Source organism: Arachis ipaensis, chromosome B9 (genome assembly GCF_059453495.1).
Source record: "Arachis ipaensis isolate K30076 ecotype BB chromosome B9, ASM5945349v1, whole genome shotgun sequence".
Classification (NCBI taxonomy): domain Eukaryota; kingdom Viridiplantae; phylum Streptophyta; class Magnoliopsida; order Fabales; family Fabaceae; genus Arachis; species Arachis ipaensis.
Window position 1 is genome coordinate 153,039,755 of NC_142444.1, and position 12,490 is coordinate 153,052,244.

A 12,490-nucleotide genomic window follows, 5' to 3' on the forward strand; every position below is an offset into this window, starting at 1 on the left:
TTAGATAAATAGTAATGATATTTTGATAATTTATTGATATTAAAATATAAATTAAAAATTTTAATTATTTTTAATATTTTATTTTAATTATATCAAGTATTTAAAATATTTTTTCTTTTAATAAATAATAATATATACTATATCTAAATTTATTTTAAGAATATATGTTAAGAATAAGACTGGACACCTGGACACGTGATGGTATTTAGGTGTGTCTAGGCGTGTCCGAAGAAGAATTTTTTATTTTTTATTAAGATACGGTTGGACACAGCAGACACGCGTGTCGGACGAGTGTCAGTGAGTATCGTGTCCGAAATGTGTTCGACACGCGGACACAATAACTCAGAAAAGTGTCCGTGCTTCATAGATTATTGGACATCTTTATTAAACCGATTAATAATTTATTTTTTAATAAATCAGAACAAAATCAGTTTATTATAGCAACAATAATAAACCCAATTGTCTGCATTATAATTATTAGATCCGGTTTGATCCGATTGAATTACACAATCTAAATCGAATATTTTTAAATTTTTTGATAAAAAGACAAATATATCTTTGACTTTTTGTTTTGCAGACATTTATATTCCTAAAAATTTAAAAATACAATTAGATGCCTAAAAAAAATTTGGGTTTATTGTTATTATTATAAAAAAAAATCGATTTTATTCTAATTTGTTAAGAAATTCAAAAATAACCGGTTCAATAATACGTCCAATAATAATGCGGCACGTAAACGTCTTTACAAAAAGATGTTTTACGCGTCTTTATGGAAGCATCCCCTTAAATTTAAGTTGGAACGATTTAAATACTTAAATATTCAATTAAAAATAAAATTTAAAAAATTCAGAAAAAAATAAAAAATTCTCTAAATCTTATAACTATGTAAAAGTAATGATAAATACAATGCATCAGTAATTTAAACTTAAATAATTATTTTAATTTAAAAAATTTTAAAGTTAAAATATAAAGTTAGATATATATTTTCAATAGTGTTAAGAGACTAGTACATTTTGTGATTTGTAACATAGTTGTTAGAACCGAATCGGTAATCGAACTGGTTAGGTTATTGGGTTACTGGGTCACTGGTTTAACCGGTGAGTCATTGGTTGAACCGGTTGATCCGGTACTATGTAAATAAAAAAAGTCAGAAATTCAAACTTAAAATTTAAAATACATATTTTTACTAATATTTTAAGAATATCAAGCTATTCTAAAATAATATAGACCAGAAACAATAAATATTTTATTATTTTCAAATTTTAATAATTTATTAATTTGTTTATATCTATTACACTATTATATACTACAAATATTTATTAAAAAATAAGTGAGTTTATAATTATTATTAAATAAAAATATAATTAATTTAAAAATAAGTGAATTTATATCTAAATTTAAAATAAATTAGACAGAAGTAAATTATTTGATAAAAGATATATATATATATATATATATATATATATATATATATATATATATTATAATTTGCATACATATTAATAAAAGTTATCACAGCTTGGTGGGTGTGAATAGCTCTACTTATCTAAAGAGGAGGGATTTGAATCCAATCTTTAACATTTTGGTAAAATTTAAATACTAATCAGACCAGTTTTTATCGGTTTACATCGGTTTTTCACCTTATGTGGTCCAAATATCGGACTGGATTGGTAGAGGGTCTGATTCACCAGTTTTTCAGTTGAATTGGCTGTTCTGGTCCGGTTTTAATAATACTGATTTGTAATTATCAATTAATCATTATTAATATTTTTAATGGTATGAGATTATATCTAATGATATAAGATTACATACTCTTTTGTTAATGATTAAATATTGGCTAGAATTTAAATACTAATCGGTTTGGTCGGACCGATCTTTATCGAGTTTGACCGGTTTTTCATCAGGTCACTCCGAATTTGACCGGTTCGCACCAATTTTTCACCTCATGCGGTCTAAATATTGGACCGGATCCATAAAGAATCCAGTTTACCGATTTTTTGGTTGAATTGACCAGTCCGGTCTAATTTTAATAACACTGATTTGTAATCATCAATTAATCATCATTAATATTTTTAATGGTATAAAATTACATCTAATGATGTAAGATTACACGCTTTTTTGTTAATAATTAAATATTAACTAGATTTTAATAAAAATGCTGGCGTTGAGACTTTCTCATATATTATTAGATTTTATTTATTATTTTTAATTAATATTAGACTAATCAAATTATTTTAAATTATGTGATCCGAATAAATTGAAGTCGAGTTTAATTGAATCAAACTAAATTGTATTCGTTTACCCATCAAATCTAAAATTAATATAATCGATCTATATCGATTTTAGTTAGAAAATTGAATTATCTGTACTTGTAAACATCACTAAACTTTAAAATAATGTTTATTTAGCATTCATATGCACTAAAAATATGAAGACGGTAACAAAGTGTTACCTTTCTCTCCCTACTCAATATTAATGCTAATAATGCTATCAAATAATTTCTACTACCAAATCTATCCCCTATCTGTAAAGTCAATTGATTCGGACAATCAAGTAAATAAAAAGTTGATGATTACAAAAATAAATATGTACTTTTTAATTTGGCATTCAGCACCTAAAGCAATTAGACATTTAATCAAAAGAGACTGTAATTACAAGTGACACTGCTAAAAATTAAGTCTTTCATGTATGAATAATTAACAGTTTGGATCATATTCTTGAAATCGGCTCTTGATATCTTTTACGATTTTTATTTCTTTCTCTTTGTTATGTTTGCGATTCCTCCAGTCTGCATTGTCTGTCATATTGAGCAATCCTGCCAGGACCTGAGTCAAATTTATAAGTTCCAATCTTAAACTAATGAGTACAAGAGTAATTTTCCTTATAAGTAAAAGAATGGTAATCGTTGATGTCCTCTTAGAATAAAAAAAAATTGATTAAGAAGTATGTGATTCATTCTTATATTAGCATAGTATTCCATCAGTTAAGTGCCTACCTCACGTCCAAATTGGACAGAGAATCTCACTTTCTCCTCAACACGGTGCAGCAGAATTGTGCCTCCTGAAATTTTGATATAGAACAAAACTTGACTCCCCATCAGCTTGTGTCTTCAGAAATTTTCTTTCATCAGAAACGCTATCAACTTTGTCTCAATAAAGAACATAAAAACGAATATAAACTCTAAAACGAGTCAAAGTGTAGATCATCTTTTAGAATAAACAAATTGGAATTGATTTCTCAAGTCATGTCATTAGTAAGTTAGGACTAATACCAAGAAATTACAAAGAGGGGGAAGAAAGGTTAGTCAGAAGCAAACAGAACAAAAATGAAACAGAAAGCATGACCAGAAGATTAATACTTACAATTCTTAGAAACAAATTTAAATTCCATCTTTTGTGCAGCTAAATTGAATGACTTTTCAACCATAACTGCTTTGGAAGATGGAATAGGAATGGCCGACATGTAAAAGCAGAAATCACATAATAAGAATGAAATTCAAACATATTTGACAAAATACTAAAGTTATTAAGCAGAATCCCTCAACCTCCTCCGGCTTCTCAATCTCCTCCTCCACCTCAACCTGCTGCGATGCCAAATTCCTACTCAGAATTGAAACGACGTGGAGGAACTGAGTTCTTCTTCTTCTTTGTCCAGACGGAGAATGACAAGGCGACTGCTGGTGCGTGCTGCTACTGCGTAAAAAGATCGACAGAGAAAGAGCACGGTTACAAGGAAGGGAGAGGGTGAGGATAGACTGCTGCTGTCCGGATAGGGGATTAGAGCTGATGTTGTTCTTTATTGGCAGATTGGTATACAAGGATGAAGAACAATTTTTCAGAGTTCTTCTTTGTATGAAAAGGTAGAAGAAATTATATTAGGATTCATTAGAATTGAAGCAATCTGTTAGTGTACATGAATAATGAATAATGAAATATATTTTGATTTTGATTTTAAATTAATTTAAATTTAAAATTATAAAACTAAAGTTATTAATTGAATTTTGATTAAATTAAAAAAATTAGAGTAATTTTTGTCCAATATAAAAAAAAGAATATTTAAGTTTTTTTCATAAAATTGAATATTTTTTTTTATTTTTATTAAAATATAAGGGTGATTTAGTAAAACTATTGATATGATATATATTTAAAACAAAAAAAATTAATTATTGACGTGGAAAATATAATCCACTTGTAATGTTTTAATTTATCTACAATTTTATTATACCGGTACGTATAAATTTATTATCGTACCGAAGCCATCACCTATTATTTAGTACTGTCTATATCTACTAAATACGGACACAGTAGCACTCGTCACAAAAAATATACAAACACGGTAACACGTATTCATTGTTTGTTTGATGAAAAATAGAAGAAATTTTGTAACATATATAATTTTTATTTATTTTTTAAAAACTTTACGTCTAGATGAATGTTATTGTAAGCGAATTCTATAGTGAATAATCAAAATTTCAATAATTTTATGGAGATATTTTAAAACTAATTACAAGTAAGAAATAACGTAACTAAATCAAATTTTAGATTATGAAATTAGTGCATATCTCAATAAATATATTTATATAACAAGACTTGTACATTAATTAAGAAAAAGTAATTATATGGACACTTTCAAAAGACTTGCCTTTTTCTTTTTAAAAAATAAATAACAAACAGAAAATTTTTTTTCGAAGAAAATGAAAACAACAATGCTAGGCAGCAAAAAGAGCATTCATTAATTTCTTATTAATCAAAGAATACAAAAAACAACAAAAAATGGTTATGGAAACCCAAAAAAGTGTTGGCTCTTGGCTGTACACTTTCCAAACCATGGTACATATAATGCATTCATCCCAATCTAATCCCACTGAGTTCAGTGTCATTGGCATGCAATGATCTGTAAAGAAATCAATACTCTCAATTTAAAAAATTTTGTCAAATATAATAAATTTCAATATATATCCCATAAAAATACTACAATATCTAATTCATCAAATTATACTCAAGATAACCAAAAAAAAAAAAAAAAAAGAAAAAATTGAATTAAGTAAGAGCATTTACCCTATTAGACAGTGATTGATTTATTGTTGTCATTTACACTTCTTGAGGTACTTTGGAGGGAGGGAAGTTTGGTTTGTAATCCTAAAGGCGGATCTATCTCACCTCTTATAATATACATCCTAATATGATCTATAGTGGTACCTGTTCCATTTATTTATTTAATATTGAATTAAATTGAATCTGACAACATCTTTCATAGATAAAACGCAGCAGTTCAATCTTGCATACACCGCAATACTATGTTTTTTCGGGAATTGTAGAACTGAAATTGAATAATGTGTTTAGTATTTAGATACTAAAACAAAAATTTTAGTTTTAAAATATAAAATTTCAATCTTTTAGTATTTTTAAAAAGTAAGAACACATAGAACTAAAATTTTAGAAATAAAAATTAAAATTTTAATAATATATATTTTTAAAAATATTTTAATTTAATTTTTTAAATTTATTTTTTAATTTTTATTTATTTTAAATCAAATATAATACTAAGACATAATTTAGTCTAATATATTATACACTAAATACAATATAAAAATTTAATTCGATTTCTCTTTACAACATGATCTTAAAGAAAACAACCTCTAAATCTCTTTATACACAAAAAAAACTACAAAAATCATATTCAACAATATGTAATAGTAAACTTCAGAAATAATAAATTCTCTCAAAAGAATATATAGTCACAAATAAAGTACTATAAATAATCCCAAACTATCAATCAAATATTTATCAAAAATATTTTGACACTTATAAAATTTGATTACAATGAAAGCTTATAGCATAAAAAAAGTTGTGTACTGAACAAGGATCAAGACATTTATTTATAGATCTCTATGCACTCATGAACATTAGGAGTGAGTAGAAAGAGTAAATGAATAAAAAATATTCATTTTTTTGTAAAATTTTGTGTCTATAAGGACATATAAGATTGATCCTCAAAGTTAGAGATCAATCTTCTAGTTTAAATTTGCTTAAAATATAGCACTACAACACATAAGGATTGATCCTCCATTTTAACATAGTGATCGATCCTCTCTAAATTTAGATTTAAGCAAATTTAAATTTCGAGTTATGGCGTCTTGTGCATAATTATAGTAGGTCTTATTCTTATCATCTATTATAAACAGTTTAAGATTATCATAACACGACTTATACTAATTTTCAATCATGTATTTTTGAAATTACTGAGTAAAAATTATTTTACTTTAATTAAAATTGATTTTAATTTAAGAGATAAATAACTTAATTTACTTTTAACAAGTAAAAACTAAAGTCCTATACCTAAATATTGTTTGTTGGACTTCTCCTTATCATATAATCTTCGTTGCATGCATGATTGATTTTTTGATGGGCTTGTGTTTGAGTTTAATGCAAAAATCTTCTTGTAAAAATCTATTATATGACAATAATTAAATATTATATTTAAAATTTTATTTTATATTATAAGAATCTTACACAAAAATGCATTTTCATTTATTGTTAGTGCTCTCTTTGATGCTGGCAATAATAAAATTATGGTTAAAAATTAATAAAATATCAATGAATTCTTTACGCATTAAAGAAGTTATCAAATTGCTATTTTTCTTTTTGCAAATCTTCTAATGTTTTCCTTCTTAGTGAAAGAGCCTAGCAGCGGAAACGACACAAATGTCCAACACAAAAACAATATGGAAGCACTCACAACATAATATGGCAGCAACTATAACAAGCAAATATAGCAAGTAAAGCAATAATAAGAACACACCGAGATTTTAACGTGGAAAACCCCCTCAAGGTGAGAGGTAAAAACCACGAGTCGTCCAGACCAATGAAATAGCTCCACTATAATCAAATGAGGTACAAGAGAGTCTCAAACAAAGCACAAAAATGTGCATATAACCAGCCAAAACATCAAAGCACCAAAGCTCACAAATGAAAAGCAAGAAGATGAAATATACCCAAAAAACAGAGCTGCTGTCGAAGCCAATTTCTCCCTCTGTAGACCTCCAATTAAAATCTTCACCGTCCAGAATGAAGAACAAAATGTGAAGAATCTACAGTTCAAATTTCACATCGATCCAACGGTGAAAGAATGAGAAACTGCCGTTCCAAAATTGCTGCTCTGTGTAAAACGGGAAACCTAATTTCTCTCTTGCGAAGCCAATTTCTCTCACTGAAAATCTCCAATCAACATCTTCACCGACCAGAATGAAGAACAAGATGATAAGAACATGCAGTTTAAATTTCAAGCCGATCCAACGGTGAACAACTGAGAAACTGATATTTGAAATTTACTGCTTTGGGCAAAAACGGAAATTTTGTTTTTCCCCTTCTCTCTCACTTGGTGGCTACTCTCACTCACTCTCAATGACCCCAAAAATCTGAACTAGGGTTGTGGCACAATGGGTGCAAGAGACACCCTCAAAATGTTGGGCTTGGGCCTCACAAAGGAGAGAAAAACCCAACAAATCTCCCCCTTCTCGACTGGGTGGAGGCTCTCGCCATTCCGGCGATCAAACAACATGTTTCAAACTTTTCTCTTGACAATGCTTTTGTCATCATATCAGCACCATTGTCATCAGTGTGAACTTTCTCAAGTTCCAACAACTTTGAATCTAACACATCCCGTATCCAGTGATACCTAACATCAATGTGTTTAGATCTTGGATGAAAAGTAGAATTCTTGGCAAGATGAATAGCACTTTGGCTATCACACAACAACACATAACGATCTTGCTTGAAACCAAGTGCTGCAAGAAACTTCTTCATCCACAACAACTCTTTACATGCTTCAGTTGCTGCAATAAACTCTGCCTCTGTGGTAGAAAGTGCAACACACTTTTGTAGCCTTGACTGCCATGAAATAGCTCCCCCTGCAAACTTGACCAAATAACCTGAAGTAGACTTTCGAGAATCAATATCTCCTGCCATGTCTGCATCAGTAAAGCCAACTAGCAAAGGTTTCTCACCACCAAAACTCAAACTCAAGTTAGTTGTACCTTTGAGATATCTCATAATCCATTTAACAGCATTCCAATGTTCTTTACCTGGATTAGAGAGAAAACGACTCACAGTACCAACTGCATGAGCAATGTCTGGTCTAGTACACACCATAGCATACGTCAAGCTTCCAACAGCTGAGGCATAAGGAATTTCATCCATTGCTTGTTTCTCCTCATCAGTGGTTGGACACTGCTTGGTACTCAACTTAAAATGAGGAGCAAAAGAACTAGCAACACATTTGGCATCATTCATGCCAAACCTTTGAAGCACCTTCTTTATGTACTTCTCCTGTGACAAATAAAGCTTCTTGGAATCTCTATAACGAGTAATAGTCATGCCCAAAATTTGTTTGGCAGGACCCAAGTCCTTCATAGCAAAGAACTTACTCAACTGTTTCTTCAACTCATTAATCCTCAAAGCATTCTTGCCCACAATCAAAATATCATCCACATAAAGCAAAAGAATGATAAAATCATCATCAGAAAATTTTTGCACAAATACACAATGATCTGAAGTTGTCTTACGGTAACCATGCTTCCCCATAACAGATTCAAACTTCTTGTACCACTGTCTTGGAGCTTGCTTCAACCCATAAAGACTCTTCTTAAGCTTGCACACAAAATCTTCCTTTCCTTTAACAACAAAGCCCTCCGGTTGCTCCATGTAGATCTCCTTGTCTAAATCACCATGAAGAAAAGCTGTCTTCACATCCATTTGCTCAATCTCCAAATCAAGAGACGCTGCTAATCCAAGCACAGCACGAATGGATGACATCCTCACAACAGGAGAAAAAATCTCCTCATAATCAACACCTTTTCTCTGGCTAAAGCCTCTAACAACCAATCTAGCCTTATACCGAGGCTTAGAATTGTGTTCTTCATTCTTGATTCTGAATACCCATTTGTTCTTCAAAACTCGCATACCCTTTGGTAGCTTCACCAACTCATAGGTATCATTCTCAAGCAAGGACTTCATTTCTTCTTGCATAGCTTCAAGCCATTGAGCTTTGCTTTCATCTTCAACAGCCTCTCCAAAGCATTCAGGTTCTCCCCCATCAGTCAACAAAACAAACTCATGTGGAGAATACCTTGACGAAGGCTTTCTCTCTCTTGTAGACCTTCTAAGTGCATTTGCAGGAATTTCTAAAGCTGGTTCTTCATCTTGATCATCATCACCAACTTCATCAAGTATTGGATCAACTGTTCCATCTTCACCTGCACTTGTATCATGCTCATTATTTTGAGCTTCAACTCTACCATCTTCTACCATAGGCATAGAGGGAGTAATATCCAAGTCAGAAAAATCATCACTAGGCTGAACCATTGGCTTTTCCGCATTATCAACATCCTTCAATGTTTGGTCTTCAACAAAGACAACATCTCTACTCCGAATCACCTTCTTGTTAACAGGATCATAAAACCTGTAACCAAACTCATCCATGCCATAGCCAATAAAAATACATTGCCTAGTCTTTACATCAAGCTTAGATCTCTCATCTTTAGGAATATGAACAAAAGCTTTACATCCAAAGACTCTTAAATGATCATAAAAAACATCTTTACCTGACCATACCTTCTCTGGCACTTCAAATTGCAAGGGAACACATGGTGTTCGGTTCAAGACATGAACAACAGTGCTCAAAGCTTCACCCCAAAAGGATTTTGCCAATCCAGACTGTGACAATAAGCACCTAACTCTTTCAACCAATGTTCTGTTCATCCTTTCAGCCAAGCCATTCAACTGAGGAGTCTTCGGAGGAGTCTTCTGATGTCTTATACCATGCTCTTTACAATAAGCATCAAATGGACCTGAGTACTCACCACCATTGTCAGTACGAATGCATTTCAACTTCTTCCCAGTTTCTCTTTCAACAGAAGCTTGAAATTGCTTGAACACATTCAAAACTTGATCTTTGGTCTTCAAAGTGTAAACCCATAATTTCCTAGAATGATCATCAATAAAGGTTACAAAATAGATAGACCCTCCAAGTGTTCTTGTCTTCATCGGCCCACATACATCAGAATGCACCAAGTCAAGTATTTCTGACTTCCTTGAAGGTGGGTGGCTCTTGAAAGAAACCCTGTTCTGTTTCCCAGCAAAGCAATGGTTGCACTTTTGCAAAGCAACCTTACAACCAGATAAAAGATTCCTCTTGGATAACATATTCATGCCCTTCTCACTCATATGACATAATCTCTTATGCCATAAATCAGTTTCATCAACAAACTCAGCAGCATTAACAACATCTTTCACAATCTTTGCTTGAGTTAAATAAAGAGTAGAGTGTCGAGTACCTCTAGCAACAACCATGGAACCCTTGGTGAGCTTCCAACTATCACGAGAGAATGAGCTATCCAAGTCTTCATCACACAACTTACCAACAGAAAGTAAGTTCAACCGAATATCTGGAACATGCTTCACACGCTTCAAAGTCAACTTGGTACCGTTGGAGGTTTCCAAGCAAACCTGTCCAACACCGGCACATTTTGCAACACCTTGATGAGCCATTTTTACATCACCAAAATCACCAGGAGTATAGGACGTAAACAAATCCCTCCTAGATGTAACATGAATAGAAGCACCGCTATCAATCACCCAACTAGTGCTATTATCAACAAGGTTAACAGATTCAAACTCCTCAACAACAAGAAAATCATCATGAGTTACATTAACCTTGTCTTCCTTGCTACCATCATCTTTATTTGTGCTCTTATCTTTACTTGCCTTGGCTTTCTCCTTCTTTAGCTGCCAACAAAATTTCTTCACATGTCCCTTTTGACCACAATGATGACACTCAATATTCTTATACTTTCCTCGAGACTTGCTTCTACTTTGATCTCTACCTTTAGGACCTCGACTTTTGCTTCTCCCCCTAGACTCAGAAACAAGAACATCTGAATGTGTAGTCGATGTACCTTGTGACTTTCTTCTCATCTCTTCATTCAAAACACTGCTCTTGGCAAGATCCATAGAGATTACACCATCAGGAGCAGAATTGGACAATGACATTCTGAGAATTTCCCACGAGTCTGGTAAGGAGCCAAGAAGTAACAATCCTTGAACCTCTTCATCAAACTTGATACCCATGGAAGATAACTGATTCATAATTCCTTGGAAATTATTCAAGTGATCTGTCATTGATGTCCCATCTGTATACTTCAAAGCCAACAACTGCTTGATCAAAAACATCTTGTTATTCCCAGTTTTTCGAGCATACAACTGTTCAAGTTTAATCCAAAGAGTCCGAGCATGTGTCTCTCCAATAATATGGTTCAACACATTATCGTCAACCCACTGCCTAATATATCCACAGACTTGTCTATGCAACAAAGTCCAATCATCATCAGATTTATCATTAGGCTTCTCTGTACCAAAAACTGGTTGATGAAAATTCTTGACATAAAGCAAATCTTCCATTTTTGACTTCCACAAATCATAATTAGGACCATTAAGAGTGATCATCCTACTAGTATTAGTATTAGCTTCCATTGTTCACAAACTCACAAGCCCAGAAAAATACCAACAAGCTCTGATGCCAGTATGAAAGAGCCTAGCAGCGGAAACGACACAAATGTCCAACACAAAAACAATATGGAAGCACTCACAACATAATATGGCAGCAACTATAACAAGCAAATATAGCAAGTAAAGCAATAATAAGAACACACCGAGATTTTAACGTGGAAAACCCCCTCAAGGTGAGAGGTAAAAACCACGAGTCGTCCAGACCAATGAAATAGCTCCACTATAATCAAATGAGGTACAAGAGAGTCTCAAACAAAGCACAAAAATGTGCATATAACCAGCCAAAACATCAAAGCACCAAAGCTCACAAATGAAAAGCAAGAAGATGAAATATACCCAAAAAACAGAGCTGCTGTCGAAGCCAATTTCTCCCTCTGTAGACCTCCAATTAAAATCTTTACCGTCCAGAATGAAGAACAAAATGTGAAGAATCTACAGTTCAAATTTCACATCGATCCAACGGTGAAAGAATGAGAAACTGCCGTTCCAAAATTGCTGCTCTGTGTAAAACGTACTCCTTAAAACCAGACCGATTAAACCATCGGCTCTAGTTTTCATTAAATATATAATAAACGCTTTGTATTGTTTGCAAAGTTCTTTTATTTCAGAATCTATTACGGTAGCTATTACTCTGTGACAGTTTCATCTTAAAATTTTTATGGTTGTGGTGGAGGCAGGTATGAATAGATCCGTCGCGCACCTCATCAGTCATGTTGATGTCTTTTGATAAACAATGACTACTCAAACATTAACATGACAATAAATTGAATCAAATAGCATATATTTAAATAAATTAAATTAAATAATTCATATAATAAACAAATTATAATTTTTTGGCTCAATAAAACAAAATAAATATTATCTTATAAATATGTCATATAAAAATTATTACACTTTAAAAAATATAAATCAAAATATAAGATGAA

At 31.8% G+C, this 12,490-nt stretch overlaps 1 protein-coding gene across 1 annotated transcript in view; it reads right to left on the minus strand.

Moving 5' to 3' along the window:
• Positions 1-1,744: 1,744 nt before the first annotated feature.
• Positions 1,745-12,490, minus strand: part of LOC107619403 (isoprene synthase, chloroplastic) — a 97,392-nt gene continuing 86,646 nt past the window's right edge. The window contains exon 4 of the mRNA XM_088500047.1: positions 1,745-1,851. The gene's annotated coding sequence lies outside the window, so the exon portion shown is untranslated. The remainder of the gene's footprint in view (positions 1,852-12,490) is intronic.